The sequence below is a fragment of the Dermacentor silvarum genome, chromosome 6, assembly GCF_013339745.2.
Source record: "Dermacentor silvarum isolate Dsil-2018 chromosome 6, BIME_Dsil_1.4, whole genome shotgun sequence".
NCBI classification, from domain to species: domain Eukaryota; kingdom Metazoa; phylum Arthropoda; class Arachnida; order Ixodida; family Ixodidae; genus Dermacentor; species Dermacentor silvarum.
Window position 1 is genome coordinate 118,879,082 of NC_051159.1, and position 20,721 is coordinate 118,899,802.

Sequence of the window (20,721 nt, forward strand, 5' to 3'; positions counted from 1 at the left end):
GTTCTAAGTCGACAACCGACCCGTTTCCCTCACTGCCGACACAAGAGCGAAATTCAAGATACGAGGAAACAATCTCCTCCCTCAGAAGGCAAAACACCGACCTGATGAAGCGGAATGAAGGGCTCATGAAGCGTCTAGAAGAGCAAGACAGACGTCAGGAGGAACAGGACAGAAGAGCTCAGGCCAGGGAACAAGCCCTGGAGACGAAGCTCCAAGATCTCTTTGACCAATTAAACAAACAGCAAGAACCGACCACAAAACCAACGCCGCCGAGGGAACATACTCCCCCAATAGAGGACCTAGGTTCGGGAATAAAGTACAAGATGAACAAGGCCCGAACCGAAGAAAAGGCCGAACTGAGAAATGAGTTCCGAGCCGAACTGGCTCAGGCCGTCGACACCATAAGAAAATCTGTGGCAGCCACCGTCCAAGCTGCCGTACGAAAGGTCCGTCAGGAGATCACCCAGATGGGCAACGAGATCAGCCAACGCATCTCCATTCTAAAGAAGGACAAACAGCAAGCAAGAAAAAAGCCAAAATACCCCATCAGAGAAGCCCAGCTGAACGAGACTCTGGGAAGCCAAGATAGCGAGTAAGATAGCAAAGACGAAAGAAGCGACCCAAACCCTCAAAATTTGGCAGTGGAATTGCTGAGGAATAAATCGGAAACGGAAAATTTATTTCACCTATGTACCCTACACCAACCTGAGGTCGTCGCGTTACAGGAAACAGAAACCAACAATATTATGATGCGTGGCTACGAAACGCACATTGCCCCAGGAAGGACCCTGACCGCCGTCCTGATCAAGAAACATCACGCGACGCAGCAGCACCAAATGAACCACAGAATCGAACACACTCTGATTTAGCTGGTTACTCACAACAAAACCCTGCATAACCTCTACATCCTGAATGTATACAGTCCTCCGCGTGGCACCCTCAAGGACTTGGACAAGTTCCTGAGAGAAAGGAAGGAAGTCACGAAGGGTCAAAAACTCCTTGTGGTGGGCAATTTTAACGCTCCACACGTAAGTTGGGGCTACCGATCAACCAACAAGACGGGTATGGACGTGCACAACGCGGCACAACACCACCAGCTGACGTTGTGAACCGATCCTCAAATACCAACTAGAATCGGCAACAGTCTCCAGAGACACCAGCCCAGACCTGACCTTCTCCACTGGATTAAGGCAAGTCGAGTGGTCGAGACTGGACGAGACTCTGGGCAGCGACCATCACATCATCCAGACCGAAATCAGACACCACAAAACCCCCGTGAGATTACGTCATGCCAAAATTACGGACTGGCCCACTTTCCGGAAATATGAACACCCCAGAAGCCTAGAGGACATCCAGGAGTGGACCAAGAACGCGATGGACTTGGTTACCAAGCACAAAGGCCATCCAACTCACTGCGGACAATCCCGAAGTCGACCCACACCTACTTCACTTCTGGGAGGCCAGGCGAGGACTTTTGAAGAGAGGGAAGAAGCAGAAGAGAAACCGCAAACTCAAGATCCGCATTGCCGCAGTCTCGCGGCAGGCGGAGGAGTATACCAGAAAACTCGGACGTCAGAACTGGAATCAAGTGTGCGACCAATTACAGGGAACCCTCAGCAACCGAAAGACCTGGGCCATTCTAAAGACCCTTCTGGCGAAAACGGAATCAAAAACTGTCACGGGACAACACATACAAAGACTTATACACAACTACCAGGGCACCTAGGAAGAAGTGCTCGATGCCATTACCGGGAAATGCCTCGGCGACGAACAACGGAAGGCCCAGCCAGTCATTCACCCGGAGTACGAGGGGAAACCCAATCCGGATCTAGACCAACCTTTCACCAAGTCGGAGATCGTGGCAGCCTTAAGAAATCTCACGAGAAACACGACGCCCGGCAGGGATAAAATTAACAAGACCCTCCGTAACCTGGATGACGGGGCGACGGAGAGTTTACTAAAATATATCAATGAAAGCTGGGATACCGGCAGTATACCGGCTTCCTGGAAGCACGCGGACGTAACGATTATCCGGAAACCCGGCAAGCCATTCAAGCTACAGAACCAGCGCCCGATCTCCCTCACGTCGTGCGCGGGAAAACTCTTCGAGCACATTGTCCACAATCGACTCTCGCCCTACCTGGAAGAAGGGGGGCACCTGCCGAACACTATGTTCGGTTTCCGGCCTAACCTCTCCACCCAGGACATTCTACTTCAGGTAAAAGAAAGTCATCGACGACCTCAGCACAGGCCACAAGAGTGCCATCCTGGCACTCGATGTGAAGGGAGCCTTCGACAACGTCTCACACGAAGCAGTGCTAAACAGCCTACAGCATACCAACTGCGGATGGCGGACATACAACTACGTCCAGGGACTTCCTGACAGCTAGAACGGCGACCATAGGCCTGGGGAACCTCAGGACTGAGAAGTTCCAAATACCGCAGAAAGGAACACCCCAGGGGTCGGTGATCTCCCCGTTGCTGTTCAATATGGCGATGAGGGGATTGCTGAACCTCTTGGAGAACATCAGGGGTATCTGTCACGCAATGTATGCAGACGACCTGACCGTATGGACGTGCACGGGATCGGTGGGCGAACAACAAGTCACCCTGCAGGAAGCCATCAACAGGACCGAGCATTATCTACACCGCTGCGGTCTTTCATGCGCGCCGGAAAAGTCGGAGCTCCTGATCCTCAAAAGGAGGACAAGAGGGCGGCCTCCGCAGGCGACACTGGACCCAACGTTGACCGTACATGGAGTCAACATACCCAAGGTGGGCGTACTTTTTATTCTGGGCCTCACTTTCCAGAAGTACGGTGCCGGCCGGTCTCGCCGCCATTAAAAACTGCAAGCGACAGTTACCCAAGTCGCGCACTTGGTGGGAAGAGTTACTAACAAGAAGCACGGCCTGAAAGAGCAGGACACAATCAGCCTAATACAAGCCCTGATAGTCAGCAGAGTCACTTACGGCACCCTGTACCTGGGTCTCAAGAACAGCGAGAGAGACAAATTGAACACCCTAATACGAAAGACCTACGCGCTGGCACTGGGGATTCCACCGACGACGTCGGTGGAGAAGCTACTCAGCCTGGGCATCCACAATACTTGGAAGGAACTAGCAGAGGCCCACAAGACGAGCCAGATGGAGCGACTCGAGCTCACCAGCACGGGCAGGGACACCCTAATAAGACTGGGCTACCCAGTCGAATATGAGTCCCGTAAACAGCGGGTTCCTCTGCCCCTGAGGGAGGAGATCACGGTGGCCAGCATCTCGAGAAACATTCACCCTGAATACAACAGAGAAAGGAGGGGAGTGAGAGTGCAAGCTCTACGTAAGGCTCACGAAGGACCAAAACAAGGAGAAGTCAGATACAACGACGCGGCACAGTAAAAGAACAGAGTGGCCCATGCTATCCGTGTGATCAACGGCCAAGAACAAGAGGTAGCAGCGGCCTTGGTAAGCACTCCAGACATCGACTACGCGGAAGAAACGGCGATAGCCCTGGCGGCCACTACGGGCAAGCGAGAGGAAGATCACATCACAGTCATCACGAACTCACTAACAGCATTTAGAAATTACCAAAAGGACCGCATTTCCAAACAAGCCCTGAGCATCCTCGAAAAACTAGACAATTTTCAAGAACTGTACATTGTCTGGGCCCCGCGACACGAGTCCCTGGCGGTTAATGTTGCGGCTAACGCCGCTGCCCGAGATCACATTCTCCGGGCTATCCCCCCGGGTTCACGAGCACCGGCAGACCAACATGATAGCGACCCGAAAAGATATGCCGATATCCTGCGTCATTACAGACTGGGCAGGAGGATCTACCCACCCCCGCATCCCAAGCTGACAATAGAAGAGGCGGTGATCTTCCGCAAACTACAGATCGGCACATTACCGCACGGCACCCTGCTACACGCCATGTATGCTACGAGATATACTCACAAATGCGCCTTCTGCTCTGCGCCCAATACCCTCTACCACATGGTATGGGAATGTCGGCAAAACCCGTCGACACCACCCATCACCGGAGCAACCGTCGAGCAGTGAGAGGCCTAGCTGACAAGCCCGAGCCCTGAAGACCAGCATCGCCTGGTGAGCAGGGCCAAGCTATCGGCTCAGGCCCACGGCATCCTGGCCTAGGGACGCCATCCACCTCGGACGATTTTACCGTCTGCTCATTTCTCTAAATAAAGTTTATTCATCCTCCTCCTCTTTATTGACTTTCTTCAATTCACACAGAAATACATTATACAATCATACAAGCCCAGCAAGGGCGGCCATCAAACCGTCCACTAACTTGGGTATTTATGGGTACTATACTTAGCCCTGGGAGTGTTAGCCAGCGCCGCTCTGAGCAATGGCTCTGTCCCCTCCGCTGAGAAGTTATCTTTTCGTCCACTGTCAGCTTTCTTTTCTTAATTATTTTCTGCATTTCAATTTCAACCTCAGCTAATTACCCGTACGATTTTCTTGCCTTCATTGTATGTTGGCTCTATACGGTCCTTCATTTTTTTCTGGAAGACGTGAATGAGCAAGGTTCTCTATTTAACAATCTGCACACGCTGGTGTAACCGGCCACACCAACGGTGTTTTGCTTTATCTTGGGATAGTGCAAAAACTAACCTTTACATAAAGCTCACCCTTTCTTGAAAAAGAGAACCTCTAATATTTAAATGGGGTTTGAACTGTTCACCGCTATAACGATGCCAGTGTGTCCTGCCGCTCAAGAAAATGGTTTTGCAATGGGGATGTTTGCCTAGCAGCACTCGATCTAGAGTTTCAACGGTAGACCGAAACAAGACAAAGGGAGCTATGGCGAAGCGGGCGAGCAAGCGTCGCTTGTCTTCTTCCATCACCAGCACCGTGGCCAACTGCCTTCAGTACAGTTTCAATAACCGCAGTTGAAGTCATGGGACAATACTAGCGGGCCTGTTTGGTTTCGTTGCAGCATTGTGGTGCTGATTTTCTTTTTTGTTCCTTTATCTCTTAGTGTTTATTTGATGAACACGTTGTGACGTGTATGCGGCAGCACGCACATTGAAGCGGCAGCAAGCCAACGAAATAAAGTATATGTCCAGAATTCCTCCAGTATGACACGCGAAGACATACAGGTCAACGATGTGAAGCCCCGATATTCCTTCTTTTCATAAGCGTGTAAACTGACTCATGTTTATAGGAAAATAAGTATTATTGAAGACAAGGGGACCGACTTACGTGCACGCTTTAAAGAAACATTTAGCAGCACTCTATCTGCATAGAGTCCTGCTAGCATGAATTCAGCAATTCCGAAAGCGTTGTTCTTGGGAATGGTATAAAACAGTGGCTACCAATCTGGGGCAAATATAGCCTGCTGCGCCATAACTCCAGCCAGACTCTTATAGCTCGGCTCAGTTTTGTGACCCACGCCGTGTTGCAAATTTCCTTCCATAAGACCTGCTGATCTAGGCTTCTCTGTGGCGTGGCTGTAATAATGAGAGAGCAGCGACTTACTTCTCTTATCCGTACATTCATCGGCTTATGGAGGGCTATTGTAAGTGCGCCCACAAGTGCCCTCCCTCGCTGGGAATGAATATCCGTTACCCAATCACTCAGATCCCGAAGTGTGGACGATAGTACCATGCCGGAATCGGCGCGAGGGTGAAATGAATGTCCACTTTTCCAGCGCACTTCGAGGAAGGGTGAGGATATCCGTTTATGCTGTCAGGACGGGCGAGCTTGCTGAGAGTGGCGAATCAGAGTTCTTGATTGGACAGCCCGCGAACGAGTCCTCAGGAAGCGGGAAAACTGCGTGCATGCCTTCGGTCTTCCTTATTGATTTCAGCGAAATTAGACGGCGCGCAAACCAATTGCCAAGAAACCATTTTCACGAGAGCTATATAGAGCTGAATGAAACAAACATTTATTCAAGTGACTCGAAGCTCATATTACAGTCCAGTAGGTACACAGGCTAAGAAATAGCATTTTGTAAAATTACAATATAGTAGATGGATACATTTCACAAAAATAACTCATAATGTGATACACTAAAAAATAATAAACTTCATCTGCTAGATAACCTAAAGCTGCTACAAAGTTTTAATCGAGAAATGCATCGAGCTGAATGCAAACAAGTGAAGGCCCCGAAAGAATTTGCATACGCAATTCTATTCATTGCAATTTGGGTAACTACGCGGGATTCAGGATTTCACACAAAAAAAGGCTTTGAAAGCCTAAATAACTTACAAACTGTTTGCTTTTCGTAGCAGCAAATATTCGCATAAGTACTTGTATCTTCGGCGTCTTACAAGCCGGAGTGGCACTCTTTACATTCTAGTCCTAAACATAAAAAAAGAAGAGATTCCAAGCACGTGATACCTTCCATGCATGTGAGTTCCATCTGTTTCACGCATTCAGAATCACGTTTCCGTAAGCCTTTAAGCGCTTTTCGGTTTTTTTTTATCCTTTAACCATTTTGCATATGGGAAAGGCGATTCGCATCTCGTCGCTTCCTCGCTCGCCATGGTCGCTTTGAATTCTGCATGTCATCGTACGCTTCCCTACGCTCGAATAAAAGTACGTTTTTTTTCGAATTTGAAGGAGTTAAGTAAGTTTATACTACCGATGTGCGTAGCAGGCAAGTTCTTTCCTTATTTTCTGTTGATACAGATTCTGCATTTGGAGGAGTGAGAACACGACAGCCAAGTAAAAGAACCAAATAGCAAAATTTTAACCGTCGGGCTTCACTTCGATGATACTATAATATTAGGCGGAAATGAAGAAATGAAAGAAGAAATAATAAACTCGGTAACTTCGGTTATAGAATCGAAGGAAGCCATCTCTCCTGGAACGAAAGCTTTCGCAGGTGCCCCTGCTTTTCAGCATTCAGGTGTACCTTTAGGGGATTGCGTGCGAGCAATTTCAAAGATGACAGTCTGCATATGCCTACTGGATTGCTTCAACGATTGCACCTTTTTTGCCTAACGCAATGAGGAAACACCGGAGCCGTTCGAATTTGCGCACATTCTTGTTTGCCCCTGGCGTTAGTGAGCGTCGCATTGGGAGGAACGTTGAAACATTTTTCGGGGAGTAACAGTTGACTAGGAAATGCATGTGTTGACTGCGAGGCGCTTCAAATGTTTACCCCTTTATTCCCACTACCTTTAGTTACACATATCTCATGCATTTGTCAATATAGCGAAGCTAAACTTTATTAAGAAGAAAACTGCATAAAACACTTTCACATTTGTGAAATACCTTAATTTGCTGTATCTGAGAGCAATGCGTTTGGTAAAACTTATCCGTTGTTTTGTACGCTACCACATCTTCATCTGTAACCATCTTTGTAACTGATGATTTCTACTTATATTTGCGGTTCTCGTGTCTAGGTATTCACGGGTACAACTGCATTGCAGTGATGCCCCCTTACCTAATGCTCCTTCTTCATGGGGCCTCTAAGGTATATTGAAATAAATATTTGACATGATGCTTGTTGTTGAGCTGCTTTCATAGACAAGTATCGTTTTCTAATTAGGCCTTTCACTGATAGCTCCACTGATTTGGAGAAGTGGTAATTATCCAGGAGGTGTATTAGGCGTTCGGTTTCCAGAACTCACGAGTCGGCAGGATATCGAGGTGTTCTTCATTTATATATGAAAACAGAACTGTCTCACCCTACCAGCTAATTGATTCGCGCTCTCTTTTTCATTATCTATCGAGTCATAAGTATCTAGGCCAGACATTTGACAGGCTGCCGACTTGGTCATTATTTTTCAAATTATTAGTTGAAATGGCTGGATCCAATGCTAGCATTTCTCCTTTGTATTTTCAGAAGCAACACTGGTGTCTGCCCCGAGAATGCCCTTGTACAAATGTATGTGGCACCCTGAAATGTTCACCTTCAATACAGTCTTCATGGACGCTTTCCCAGTCCAACTGGAAGCCTTGAGGTTATACCTCGGTAGGCCGCAAAGCCACTTGAAAGTAGCAGCTCGGCCACAAAGAAGCCGGACGCGTTTCGGTGCATGCGATTGTGTGCATTTTTGTGCGCTTTGTTTTACAGATAGAATGTCAACTCACCTACTCGCTTCAAACTGCGTTCTTGAAGTACGCCGGTTGTTTCCGTTGAGCCATTACAGTCCTTCTGCGCAGACTGAAACACCGGAAAAGCTGAGTTCCTGGCCGCTCACCACGTCAATAAATTTCCTGGAATCAATCATACAATAAATACTACGGCAGGCCCGCGGTAGCATATTTTGCTTCTTAGAACAATTTTACCTGCTGCTCGACTCGCTAACACATATAAACTGTTTAAGAAAACACATGGGTGTAGATCACGTGCGAAATCTTTCTTTCATCAAACGCACTGACCCCGCTTTGCAGCAGATTACGTGTGTATTTTGACGCCGGTACCTTTCTGCACCTTTGTGCAGTACATTAACACACCTTCAGCTGCCCTTTGCACTAGCTACGCCAACATTGTGAGAGAAGCACAGTCGAGAGTTTCTTTATCAGCGAACTGTGCTGCACATTATCTGCCAGGTATTTGCTAACATCTATGCCACACTGAGCCACAAGAAATCAGCTGCTGCATCTTATGCTAACAGCAACAGCGGCACCTTTTCTTCATATTCGTCGCAAAAAAGCTAGCATTTGGTTATCTTCATCTACTCCCGAACAGCCCTGCAGTCGCTGAAGCTACAATTTGGATAAGAGCAGATAGTCAACGGCATATCAGACAGCTGTGTAATCATCATCAGCCTATATTTATGTCCACTGGAGGACGAAGGCCTCCGCCTGCGATCTCCAATTACTCCTGTATTGCGCTAGCTGATTCCAACCTGCGCCTGCAGCAAATTTCCTAACTTCATCACTCCACCTAGTTGGCTGCCGTCCTCGACTCCGCTTCCCTTCTCTTGGCACCCATTCTGTAACTCTAATGGTGCACCGGTTATCCATCCTGCGCATTACACAGCCTGCCCAGCTCCATTTTTTTCTAATAATGTGTAATAAATCCTGCGAGCTGCGCCACAGCATTGTCTTGTCGTGGCTTCCCAGACGCTATGGCATAAAAGGCAACATTCTTATTGATGGCGTTGCCCGGAGCTGCACGCGGAGTTCGATGTGCTCGATACCATTTTTGAGGAGGTACGAGATGACTTCTTACACTCTCACGTGGGGTTCGCAATGATTTGTCTGGTGTGATGAAAGCCTTCAGTATGCCGGCTGATATAAAATTGACGCATCTTGGGACTTTCAAAAGACGGCTCCTCAGCCGACCAGACCACATCTGGATCAACGTGACTTACACAAGCTACTTGAAAAGCAAACCTGTGTGATCAGACTCCTTGACGAATGTTGTGCAATTTGTTCCAGAGTGCTTGTAGTTTCTATTATGTTACTGCAATCGACACACTTCAGACAAATAATTTCTCGTTGCGCGCTGTGAAAACACTTTTACTGTCCGTGAAAACCACAACTTTTGAGGAGGTTTTGGCAGTAACCTTATGGCGAATTCCATTGGGAGAACAGGAGCACTCAAAAGCACGCTGAAAGTGCTCGTTCTAGAGCACTTTCAGTTTCAGTGGTCGAACAGGAGTGGGAGCGCCGTCATCCAGTGGTAGAACAAGAGCAGTTTCGCGGCGCCGAGAGCAGCTGGGAGCAGTCCGGACTGCTCTCGCTTGAAAAGCGGAGTACGGAGGAAGTCACGTGGCTTAAACCGTCATATCCTCCTCATTTCTTTTTATTTTGCTTCAGCCGGCGCGCGCGGCGGCAATGGCGGCAGCCTAGCGTGGTTTGTGTTTTGACACTGCTGATTTTGACGTCGGTGATACGAGCGAGCTTCGCAGCGATTTAGCGACAGATCCTGGCATTTCTAGTCCGCCTTGCTTCTCGTCGGATGCGCGGGGGACAGCGGCAGCAAAGCGTCTTCGCCTTGCTGAAGTGCTTGAGACGCTCCACGGTGACAGCAGCGAAAGCTGCTAGAGCTCAACTTGAGATGATCTTCGCAGGCGGAAACGTTGAGGAATGCGTCGGCGCTGCACAAAAGTATGTAGTACGTGGCCGCAAACGGTGACAGCGTTAAGCCCGACAGATTACAAGATGATCAGGCGTGTTTTGCCGCTCTCCTTCAGAGAATGGTGGGACGTCGATTGCTTTAGTCACATGGTACATTTCTCCTCACAAGTCCCCCTCTCACCTGCTCTCCGAATGCACGCCGTATTCCAGTGGCGGGTCGAGTGTGCCTGCTCTCACTGCGCTGTCACCCGACTCCGCACTGCGCGGCGCCCTGCTCCTCTTCTCCCAATGGAATTCGCCATTAGTTTTTGCGGGGTGTCCCTTGGTGTAAGTGCTATCTTTTCATTTTTGTTGTAATACTGAGTTTATCATAGACCTTAACAAACACCTGGAATGGCATGCACGGCCATTATATGGAAAGACATCTTCAACTTTTCAATAAAGTCAGCTTGTCACTGTAGTGGTTGTCGATCCAAGTCGTGCTTACGTTTCTTGGCATTAGCCTTAAGAGGAAGCTTTAGTTCGGGCGCAACTCCGATGCCGCCTATCCAATTACATGTGAAACACAGAAACACTTACCTGAGATAATCCTCGGGCCGATTCGAATAAAAGTTGTTCTTTTTGAGAGATAATGTTTAATTATAGTGACGGCTGGGAGCGGAATATTGATTTAGGAACTGAATTTTTTATTTGGAATTGTCAAAAATTGGTAATGTTGATAAAATAGAAGCACGAAGTAGACAAACGCGTAGCTCTTCAGCTAGAGCAGATATCTAAGTTCTGTAAACTGCATCCATTAGAGCATTCAAAGAGGAGGGACAAATTTGATATGTTAGTTTATATGTTACGTAGATTTGTTACATTGTTTACAATGATTTCGCAACAGTTCTGCCCACAAATAAGTGGTCTAATTGAGAGCCGTGCATAATATATCATTTTTCTCTGGTTCAGATGTACTATTAGGTTCATTTGACAGAATTGTGATGCTATTTTCTATTGCTGAGTTACATAGTGTAAACTTGATAGTTTTGTTTTCTGAAAATTAGCACTTTTAACTTCTTGTTTAAAACATTGACGACCTAAATCAACCATTGGTAACCAACACTCACTAGATTTTAACTATGTCTTTTAAATGCAACAGACCTCACAAGATTTGGTGCAGTGGCTGCCGAGAAAAACGGTTTCTGCTTTCCCATGTACTTCAATAGGAGGACCCGAGCTAAAGCTTCCTCTTTAACTTCCGATGATTCAGCTGTCAAAATTTAGGAACACTCAACCCTTTGAGTCCCTGTCGAGTCAAAAAGTCAAACTGCAGACCAAACGTTGTCTGAAAATGTAATTGTTTATATAAAAACAATTGTTTATTTTAAAGGAAAACTTATTTGCTTTAGGTAAAGGTAAAATATTAAGTAATTCTCTCCATACGCTGTGTCTCTCTCTTATTCTCACACCCTTTTTCCCCTGCTGGGTAGCCAATCAGAAGAACACCTCATTAACCTCCTTGAATTTTTATACATCATTTCTCTCTTTACATGAATTTATGTCGTCATTCCAGCCGACAGTCGGAAAACACTGAGCAACCGCCCAAGGACCAGGCCATGGACAAGAAAGACAAAGGCAAGCGCCGGTGAGCACATGTTCTTAGAAGCCTGCGGTTAGGAGTAACTGTGACACCTTTGAGAAGGATTCTGCATACGGCATGAAACCGCCTTGGCGGCACGAAAAGCGCGTGTGGGGAACTGTGACTAACATCATAAACGATCATAAATTGCAGCCTGGTGTCGTCTTCACTACGCGATGTCCCACAGTCAAGGCGATACGGCCACTCTTGTACTGTTTCATTGCCCATTTGAATGAAGTCGGTTGATGCAGAACAAATGTGATTCAGTTTGTCTAGGAGAAAAATTGTTCCTCCGGTTAATTCTAGATAGGCTGAGGACGACGATCGCATTGAAAGGAGTTTTTTTTTTTGTTAAACCTAACGTCAAAAAACCTTTCTGAATGAAAACTCTCGAAAAGAACTGTTAGATAAAGAAAACACTGCATCCCGCACATTTCCTTAGGTCACGCTATCGCCGAAAGTGAAGTGCAGCTCAAGTGGATAAGTCGCGGCTGCAGTTGCATCCAGAAGTTGCTGCTGTGTATAGCAGCCATCGCTAATGATTGCTAAACCCAGAAAAAGAGAGGCGCATTGTGCCTTATATAGTACTAAGGTAATTGTATAGGCAAAAAAGTTTAGTTATTATTTAGACCCCTTATATTATAGTGAGAGAGACAAGTTCGAAGAATTTTGTCGCGATAGCAATTCCATAGGCACTTCAGGGGCATTTCCGCCGTCGACATCGCCGTGATGTTTCGTATCAAGTCCAAGTGCGATAATATTGTGGCCGAGCGCCGCATGCTATAGATTCGAGTGAAAGCACGCCAGGATGAGCCGAGGATGGTGGCTCGATCTCCAGCTCACAAGGGAGGAAAGGGGAGGACGCTTGCCAACTTCTATCGCGCACAACGTACCAGGCGGCGTTCTATTCCGGTGGCGGTTAAGTATAGCGCGACTGATAGCGGCCGCGCGGGCCCTGTCTTGAATGCGATTGGCGATGGGTGCAGAGTCTAGCGCTGCCAGGAATGATAGCTGCGTGCGCGTTGTGTTCTCGTCCGCTTAGTTCACGTTTAAGCGAGAGACGGCACGAAGGTTAGTCTGATCGCTGCTGGTGGCGCTCTTCCTCACGCCAGCGTTTTGACCGCGAGTGTCCGCGGTCATCGAGCGAGACGGGTTCATGGTTTCCTGTGCGCGCGTGACACCAGGAATGTTAATTTAGTTAGTAAGCCAAGGTTTGCAAGTTTAAAATGCCGATGAAATTAAGATTCTTACTTCGTTGTGCCATCTTATGATTTGCTATCGCAATCGATGCTTCGCCTTTCAGGCGATCGAAACTGCGACTTTAATCATTACGGAAAAAAGAAGACGAAAATACGTTGGCAGAATGGGTGGAAATTGACGACGTAGTAAATAAGAACAAAGCAGAAAAATTCCCATAAGCTATAATCCCATGTTTGATCACGCCTATAACCATATGGTGCGTTATGCTAGTGTATTTGAGGGCACATCATTCCCTCAAAGCGACCACGAATTAGTTCCACCTCACTAAAGTTCTCCACAAATAAATTCTCCAGAAGTGGAGTATTCGCCTCCAACATAAACGTTTTAAAACCATACACTTTTCACACTAATATCTTCCTTATTGTACTGGCTAAGCAGAGAACTCGTGCTGTTTTAGAAATGTGTGCAACAAAGAATTCTGCTCCTACTTCATACACAAATTTGTAATTGACAATATTCAAGATTCCTAAAAAATGAAGTTGATTAGTGTGAGCTTTCTTTAAATGATTGTATCTTCGAGAGAGTTTGGCCTCAGAGATGATGCCGCCTGCTTATTGTCGCTTAGCTCAACAAGTCACATCAAAATAAAAAGGCCTCATAGGAAAACCAGCTCAATAAAACCTACGTTTAAATAAAGAAATCACACCCCATTCCACTGCTGTGAAGGCGGATTGCCAGCCAAGCAGTTTATAACACGACATAGAGAACGACAGAATGTAGATCGAAGACACGAGCAAATTTTATTTCACTTGACCAGTGACGGCGGTCATCCCGAAAAAAGACACGCGCACACACAGTTTAATTTTGATCGGCGGTCTCGATCGACAGCATACTTTCGCGTGGAAGACTACCGTCACCTCGGGGAGCCGGAGGAAACTAGACACGCGTGACGGGACCGCCACGCCGGGAGAGTGGAAGGAAACTAGGCACGCAAGCGCTTGGAACGACGACAAAGAGAGGGCGGTACGAGCGTACACATGCCCGACGCGGGTCGCACAGTGGCTTATCTTTGAGAAACAATTATTATCTACGTGAGAGTATACAGATGTTGAAAATGGTGCCTATTGATAACTAATCTACCGAAAAAGCACATCCTAGTGATGCAGCGTATAAGCTTTTGCATAGAATGAAGCGGTTTTGCATCGAATTCGGGAGCTAAGTTTTTGCACTCGCAGATCTGTTGACGGACACGCAAGATGCATAGAACCCTAGCCGTAGACAGCTTTGCTGTAAAAAAAATGTTGCTGAAGGAATCATACCTACGCAATAGCGCAAGAATGACTATACGTTTATGTAGCGGCGGTGGAGGTCGCAATGGGCACTCGCAGCTGCCAATATCCAGCTGACAGCCTTGAGCACGTCAATTTGCCCCACGAACGAAAACAACAACAATCAGCCTCCACCTCGCGTGAACTGCATAGCACAGTCTCAATGCTCAGTACTCACGCCTTTCAAGCGAACCTCCATCTTCCAAATTTTTACACCTGGTCACGTTTCGTCAAGCTTGACAAAGGTTGATGCGAATTCACAGCCACGGAGTGCTATGTAGTTCAAGTGAACACAGTGTGGTTCGCTCCACCATAAACGAGCCTCCACAGTCCCGTGCGCTAGAGGAGTAACATGTCAGAAGAACCCTCCCAGCAGTTAGTACTTCGGCTTTACAGCAATGTAATTAGTTGCAAACTACTTCTAAACACCTCCATTTACTAATACCACAAAAAATTTCAAGAGTCTTGCTTCACGAGGGAAGTGGTCAGACATAATTTTTCACTGAGACCCTAGAGGGCCAATACGACATATGCGTCCCCCTTTTTGAAAGACCATTTACTATCAGTGGGACAAGTACGTCTGACTTTCTTGAAGTAGACGGCATGGTGAAGCGAAGTGAAATTTGTTGTAAACTGCTTCTAAGCACCTAGAAGATGTGTAGGGTTTATTGGCGCAAGAGTTCTTAAGCGCCCATTTTGTTCCATACAACGCTAAATACGTCAAGAGTCTTGTAAAAATTATGTCCCGTCCTACAAAGGTTTAAGTCACCCGTCTCGACTCAGGAGTGACAGACCACTCGGGCAGTCAACGGGACCTCGATATTATTGTGGGGAGTGGCCCTGGATAGTTTTTTTCTTTGTCTTGTTCATAACTGGGTTTTGTTTCCTGTATAATTAGTTCGGCAGATGTCTCTGTGAAACCTAATTGCGTGTTAAATCGGTATAGAGTATTTGAATTTTTTACCGGCTCATTGCAGTCGCCGGCCGGTTCTTCGTCATGTTTTTTTTTTTTTTTTTTTACTACTGGATACACAAGGATAAAAAGGGAGAGCCGGAAAAACAGCCGAAATTTCTTCTGCTTGACAAAGCACCGGACTCCCAGAGAGGCACGGTAGCGGCTGGTGTATCAATACAATCACGCATAAAGTGTTGATATAAGAGAGAGAGAGAGAGAGAATGATTTAATGAAAGGCAGGGAGGTTAACCAGGACTGAGCCCGGTTGGCTACCCTACACTGGGGGAAGGGAAAAGGGTAAAGAGAGATTAAAGGAAGAATAGAAAGTCCGCTGTTGATATCGCCGACGTTGCAACAGATCTCTGTTCTATCACTGATGACCAATCAGTCCGGATCCACCCCCCCATAGACGGTCACTCAGTCCTGTAGTTTTCAAAAATCGCAGCAGCGCTTTTGTGGCCTTTTGCAGCTGTGATATTCGTGGCCATGGTCCCAAGATCTTGCTCAAGGTCAACGGTCTTCTATCTAGCCTGTTGAGAACGTTGCAGACGTCATGTCTTTCGTTTTGAAATGATGGACAGTAGCATAGTAGGTGTTCTACAGTCTCATCGACACCGCAGGCATTACACTCGGCGCTATAAGAGTATTTTAAGCACAAGTACATGTAGATACTTTCATTTTATTATATAGAAACTAGGTATAATACAGTTGTGTAAAATAACTCCCAGTATACTAGTTTCGTATCACTTTTTAAAACCAAACAGTTCTAATTTAGAGTCCCACCATAGCAACGGACAGTGTGAAAAACAAAGGAAACATCTTTTTAAAGTGTCATCTTTTTACTTCTTATGGCTAGTGAAAATGCGTAGCTGCACTGAAAAACGTGCAGACGACAGAAAGATAAGGTAGACGGAACGTCCGCTTCCCGTCCACCTCGTCTTTCGGTTTAGCGCTGGTTTGTTTAGCACAGCGACGTATCCTTAAAGAACGTGTCGTATATTTGCTCACGTTTTACCTGCCACCTTCGACATTGCTTTTTTAGGCAGATCGCATGAAACATTTTACGCATCAGTTGCGAAGAATAGAAATATTTTAAAAAGTAACGCATACTCATTGAGCTGCTAGTTCTGAAGTAAAGTTTCTGAAATATATCTACAAGAAATGCAATAGGGAGTGAAAGTCGCGTCAAATTTTAAAGTAGTATGGCTACGACTGCGCCTACGCAGCTACTTTCCGGAGATGGTTAGCAAAGCTTATGGAGCTGGAAGCTTCGTCAACGTGATCATATGTCATGGAAGGCGATTAAATACATGTTAGGACGAAGTGATTACGGCGAGGAGTTAGGTTTCAATGTACTTGTGTGTGTGCGAGCGTGTTTTCTCGTATTATCAAGCATGAACAGGAAGTATTTTTATAATTTTCCTTTTTTCTCTAAACCAGTGCGCGTATATCCGCTTAATTTCTTGTCAGCTAGCATTTATTCTGCGCGATCAAGAGACTAAAGCTTTAGTAGTTAGTGTGCCTTGTGATTGTTCCGGTTTCCTTGCCATTCCTCATGTTCGCTGGTGCCCTGTGCGGCAATTTTCGACCAACTAGCCCAAACAACACGTGTTGACTAGTTGCTACATGTACTACCTATTGCAAGTATGTATTGCACCGACAATTCTATGCTGAAGGTTTCCAAAGATTTCGTCGAGGGCAGCTCTTCATTTTATTCGGTTTCCAGCCTCCATTTTATTCAGCTTATATAAAATGTTATTTTCACTATTTCACTATTTCAAAGATGTTCACGATAATGTTAACCCCTCAAAGGATACGTGATTATCACTGCAGAATACATTGTCCTCCTTCTTACTGGTTTGTTCAGGATAAAGTAAATGAAAACCATTAGTAAGAATGCTTACTAGGTGTACAGAGTTAATGAGATCGGCTAGGAAAAGGTGAGCACTTAGGTTTGCAACAAAATTATCTGAAACCATATTCCTTAGTTAAGTTTCCAGGACGTGCAAGCGCACTCGCTGGACTGAAAATGAAGCTAAGTCGTTAAAGCTATTAAATGTAGTTACGCTTCTAGTTTGTTGTTTTAAATCTGCTGCACTCTTGCAACTCCCCTTGAGAGAGCTTGATGGCATATCTTTATTCGGTCCCTGATCAGCCGAAGCGTTGTTATAGTATTGAAAATGAAGCAATTTCACATTGAAAGAGACACCTAAAGTTAAACAAAAGAACGCAATAAGAAGGTATCCCACTTGTTATAGGCAGTAAATGTATTACCTTACCTAAGATAGCCGTAAAGATTACATAGAAAAAAAGAGAGACAGACTACAGAAGACAGACGTGAAACTTGCATGTAGCAGTAAATGCAGCAAAAATGACATAGGCGAGACCATTAACTGTATATACAACGGTACACAATTTTAGCGGCGACACGAACTCGTTAGAGCGGCCAGACTTATTTCCAACCTGATCTGTCTACGCAACGCGGCCGCAGTTAAATCATAGGAAAAGTACTGGACACTTTATCATGTGAAATAGCGTGTAACTACGAATTCACCATTATTTCCACATTCTATCGCTCACAGTTCCTTACGCAGACTACCACAAACGACGTTCTGTCTTAAACATTACCTATTTCATTTCGACTCAAATAAATTACCACTTCAGCTGCGCTACAATAGCAAAATACGTCTAATTTGTATTCTGTGGCTCCACACATTTTACCGTCTACTACAGTGTATCAGTGGCCAAGGTTTGCTTCGCAGAGATGTTTCATCACGAATCGCCGTTAGTGTTGGGTGGACAGAGACGTTGGGCTAGATCAGCCTTGTAAGGATATTTCGGCGCACGTTACGAGGCGCTCGGAGCCAATACTTGACTCCGAGATGATTCACTATCAGGTGACTCGCAGCGTAGAGGCTTTGGGACAAAAACTCCCATCATTCACTATGCTTAGGATTAGCCTTTAAAGAACGACCCCACACAGAGAACAGCGATGAAGGGAGCTGTGCAAGAACCTTCTAAAGAACCAAAATAAATAGATTGAAAGCAAGAAAGAATCAAACGAAATTGAAGAAAAGGCACACACTGAGCAAAAGACCGAAGCCACAGGTCCCCTTTCAGAGGCATGTCCCCAAAGAACGCCAACCTAATGATCTCATTTTCAATGAATAGCTAATCACCCAGGAAGGAACACGTCGCTAATGACTTCCCTGTGCCCACGCTAGGAAAGACATTGCCCACTCTAGTACCTCAGCTGAAACTTTAAGGAAGAGTCTGGGATGACTTGGGATCAGTCTGGGTCAGTTGGAAGCTGCTGATTTTGGCAACGCGCAAGTAGTCCTGGGAAACGGAACTGTGGAGCTTAACAATCACAAAGTTCAGTTGTCCCCTTTGTAGCAACAATCAAAAACAATCGCAAGAAGCTCGAGTATTGTTGTTCTACAGTCTCAAAATACCAAGTGAGGAAGAAAAGAACGAGTGTGTTGTTTATAGGAACGCTATCTACTTCTAATATTTGAGAAGTAAATAAATAATTAAGACTACATATGCAATTAGGCGCAATGCAAAAATATTTTGACTATCTCCAAGGGACGGCAAACAACATTACCTTGGTTCTGTCCAGTTACGTGGTATTTGCATATTTTTGAATCTTGGTGCATGATAATTGGGACACCCTGTGTATGTAAGCAACAGTAACCTGATCTTCACAGACATTTCGTTGCGAAACACGGAATGTTATGTGCAACAGATTCCGAACTACAACGCACTGATAGGCTGGTGAAAATCAACTTTGAATAAATGCGAAGCTTTTGTTCCTGCTACCAAATACCGTTCCGACGAAAACATACACTAACATTGAAGCGCTATGTCTGCATGGCATCCGGCACCAGCGGTGCTAAGCTTATTGCTTCTGTTTTCATCGGATTCATCGTCTCTGGGTGGCAAAACAGAGGACCAGAATATAACCAGAAAAACAGCAGGAAATTGATATTTTTTTCGATGTTTCGCGATGCCAGTAAGTTGTACGAAACCAAGCCGGAGATCTGTATGATCATTGACGCATGAGCGCTGTTCGAACGTATCTGGGGTAGAGCACTGCATGGGCCGATTTTTTTCAGCCCGGGCCCGGCCCGGGCCCGTTTTCACGTTGGGCTGCCCGCCCGAGCCCGACCAAAAGTTTTATGGCGAGACCCGGGCCCGGCCCGAGCCCGGATATATTGTACGTTACCCTGCCCGGCCCGGCCCGCCACCCCTTTACCTTAGGTCCGAGCCCGGCCCAAGCCCGGCTCAAAACCAGTCCGAACCCGGCCCGAGACCGAAAAAGATCACCGAGCGGCAATAAAAAAATAAAAAGAAGAGAATGAAAGGAATTTATTCTTAAGGCATAAATACGTCTCATGTGCAATTATGAACGCCATTTGAGTCGTCTGAACGCAAATATCAGCGCGCGAAGTAGTACGAATGACCCTGCCGAGCAGTATCGCCAGCATTTTCCAACAGCCCGACCTTGATGCGGCCCAATGCCACTTCTATCGGCAGCGTCGCCATATTTTTCCACGTCGGGCGCCTCACTGCAAAGCATGCGTCGCCCCAACCACTCGTCCCACTCAACCATATTCTTCTAGTACACTATAGCCGAAGCGCAGCCACGACCGGTCGTGAGCGCAGCGCATGGATGGAGTGAATGGACGAAGAAAGCTTCTCGTTCCTCCATGGTGCAGCGTAATGCGCTGCTGCTAGGCGCCCGGTTGAGAACATGCGTGTAATCATGGATAGACGCAGTGCCATATTTCAGCCGCGTGACGAATTATCTTATCTTACCAGTCATCAATTTACCAATTTGCGTTTGAAGAATCAGCTAGTCGCGAACGCGCTTACACTGCGCTGAAAACATTAATTACATTGATTTTAGTAAGGAATACAACGACATCCTTTGATTTGAGGTGACTACGGTCTCTCTGGACATTTAAATTCTGTTCAAACAGAGCAAAGTACGTCGGAAGAAGAAAACGGAAGTACACAGGAGTAGCACTGCTAGCTTCCAGCTGCGCCGGGGCAAGAGGTTTATCAGAGTCGAGACGCGCGAGGATAACTCGCTGCACGTTACATGCACACCACCAGAAATCCTGAGCCCGGCCCGGGCCCGCATCAAAAAGCACACGCCATGCCCAAGCCTGGCCCGATCCCGTGAAGAAACTGCCCTACCCGGCCCGGCCCGGCCCGCGGGCCGGGCCGGGCCCGGGCTTTCGGGTAAGCCCGAGCCCATGCAGTGCTCTAATCTGGGGTCAAACTGTGTGTGTGTGTGTGTGGGGGGGGGGGGGGGGGGGGCAGGGTGTTCTTTAAGAGTCCACCCAGGCAACTGTTCCTTGATGCCGCCGCTCATTGGCCGGAGTTGTACGAGTGCAGAGCAGACAGCTGACAAAGGGAGAGTCGACTAGGCTTCCTCTTACAGAATAGCCTCCCCCCCCCCCCCCCCCCTCCTGCACCCCTACGCTGTTTTTGTCCTCGCAAATAAAAAGCGCAAATAGCATCCCCTCTAGTACTTTCTTCGGCTGTAAAAAAACATCCCGGTTACAAAGATACCAATAATTAGACATTTATACATTGTGTTTGCTGGT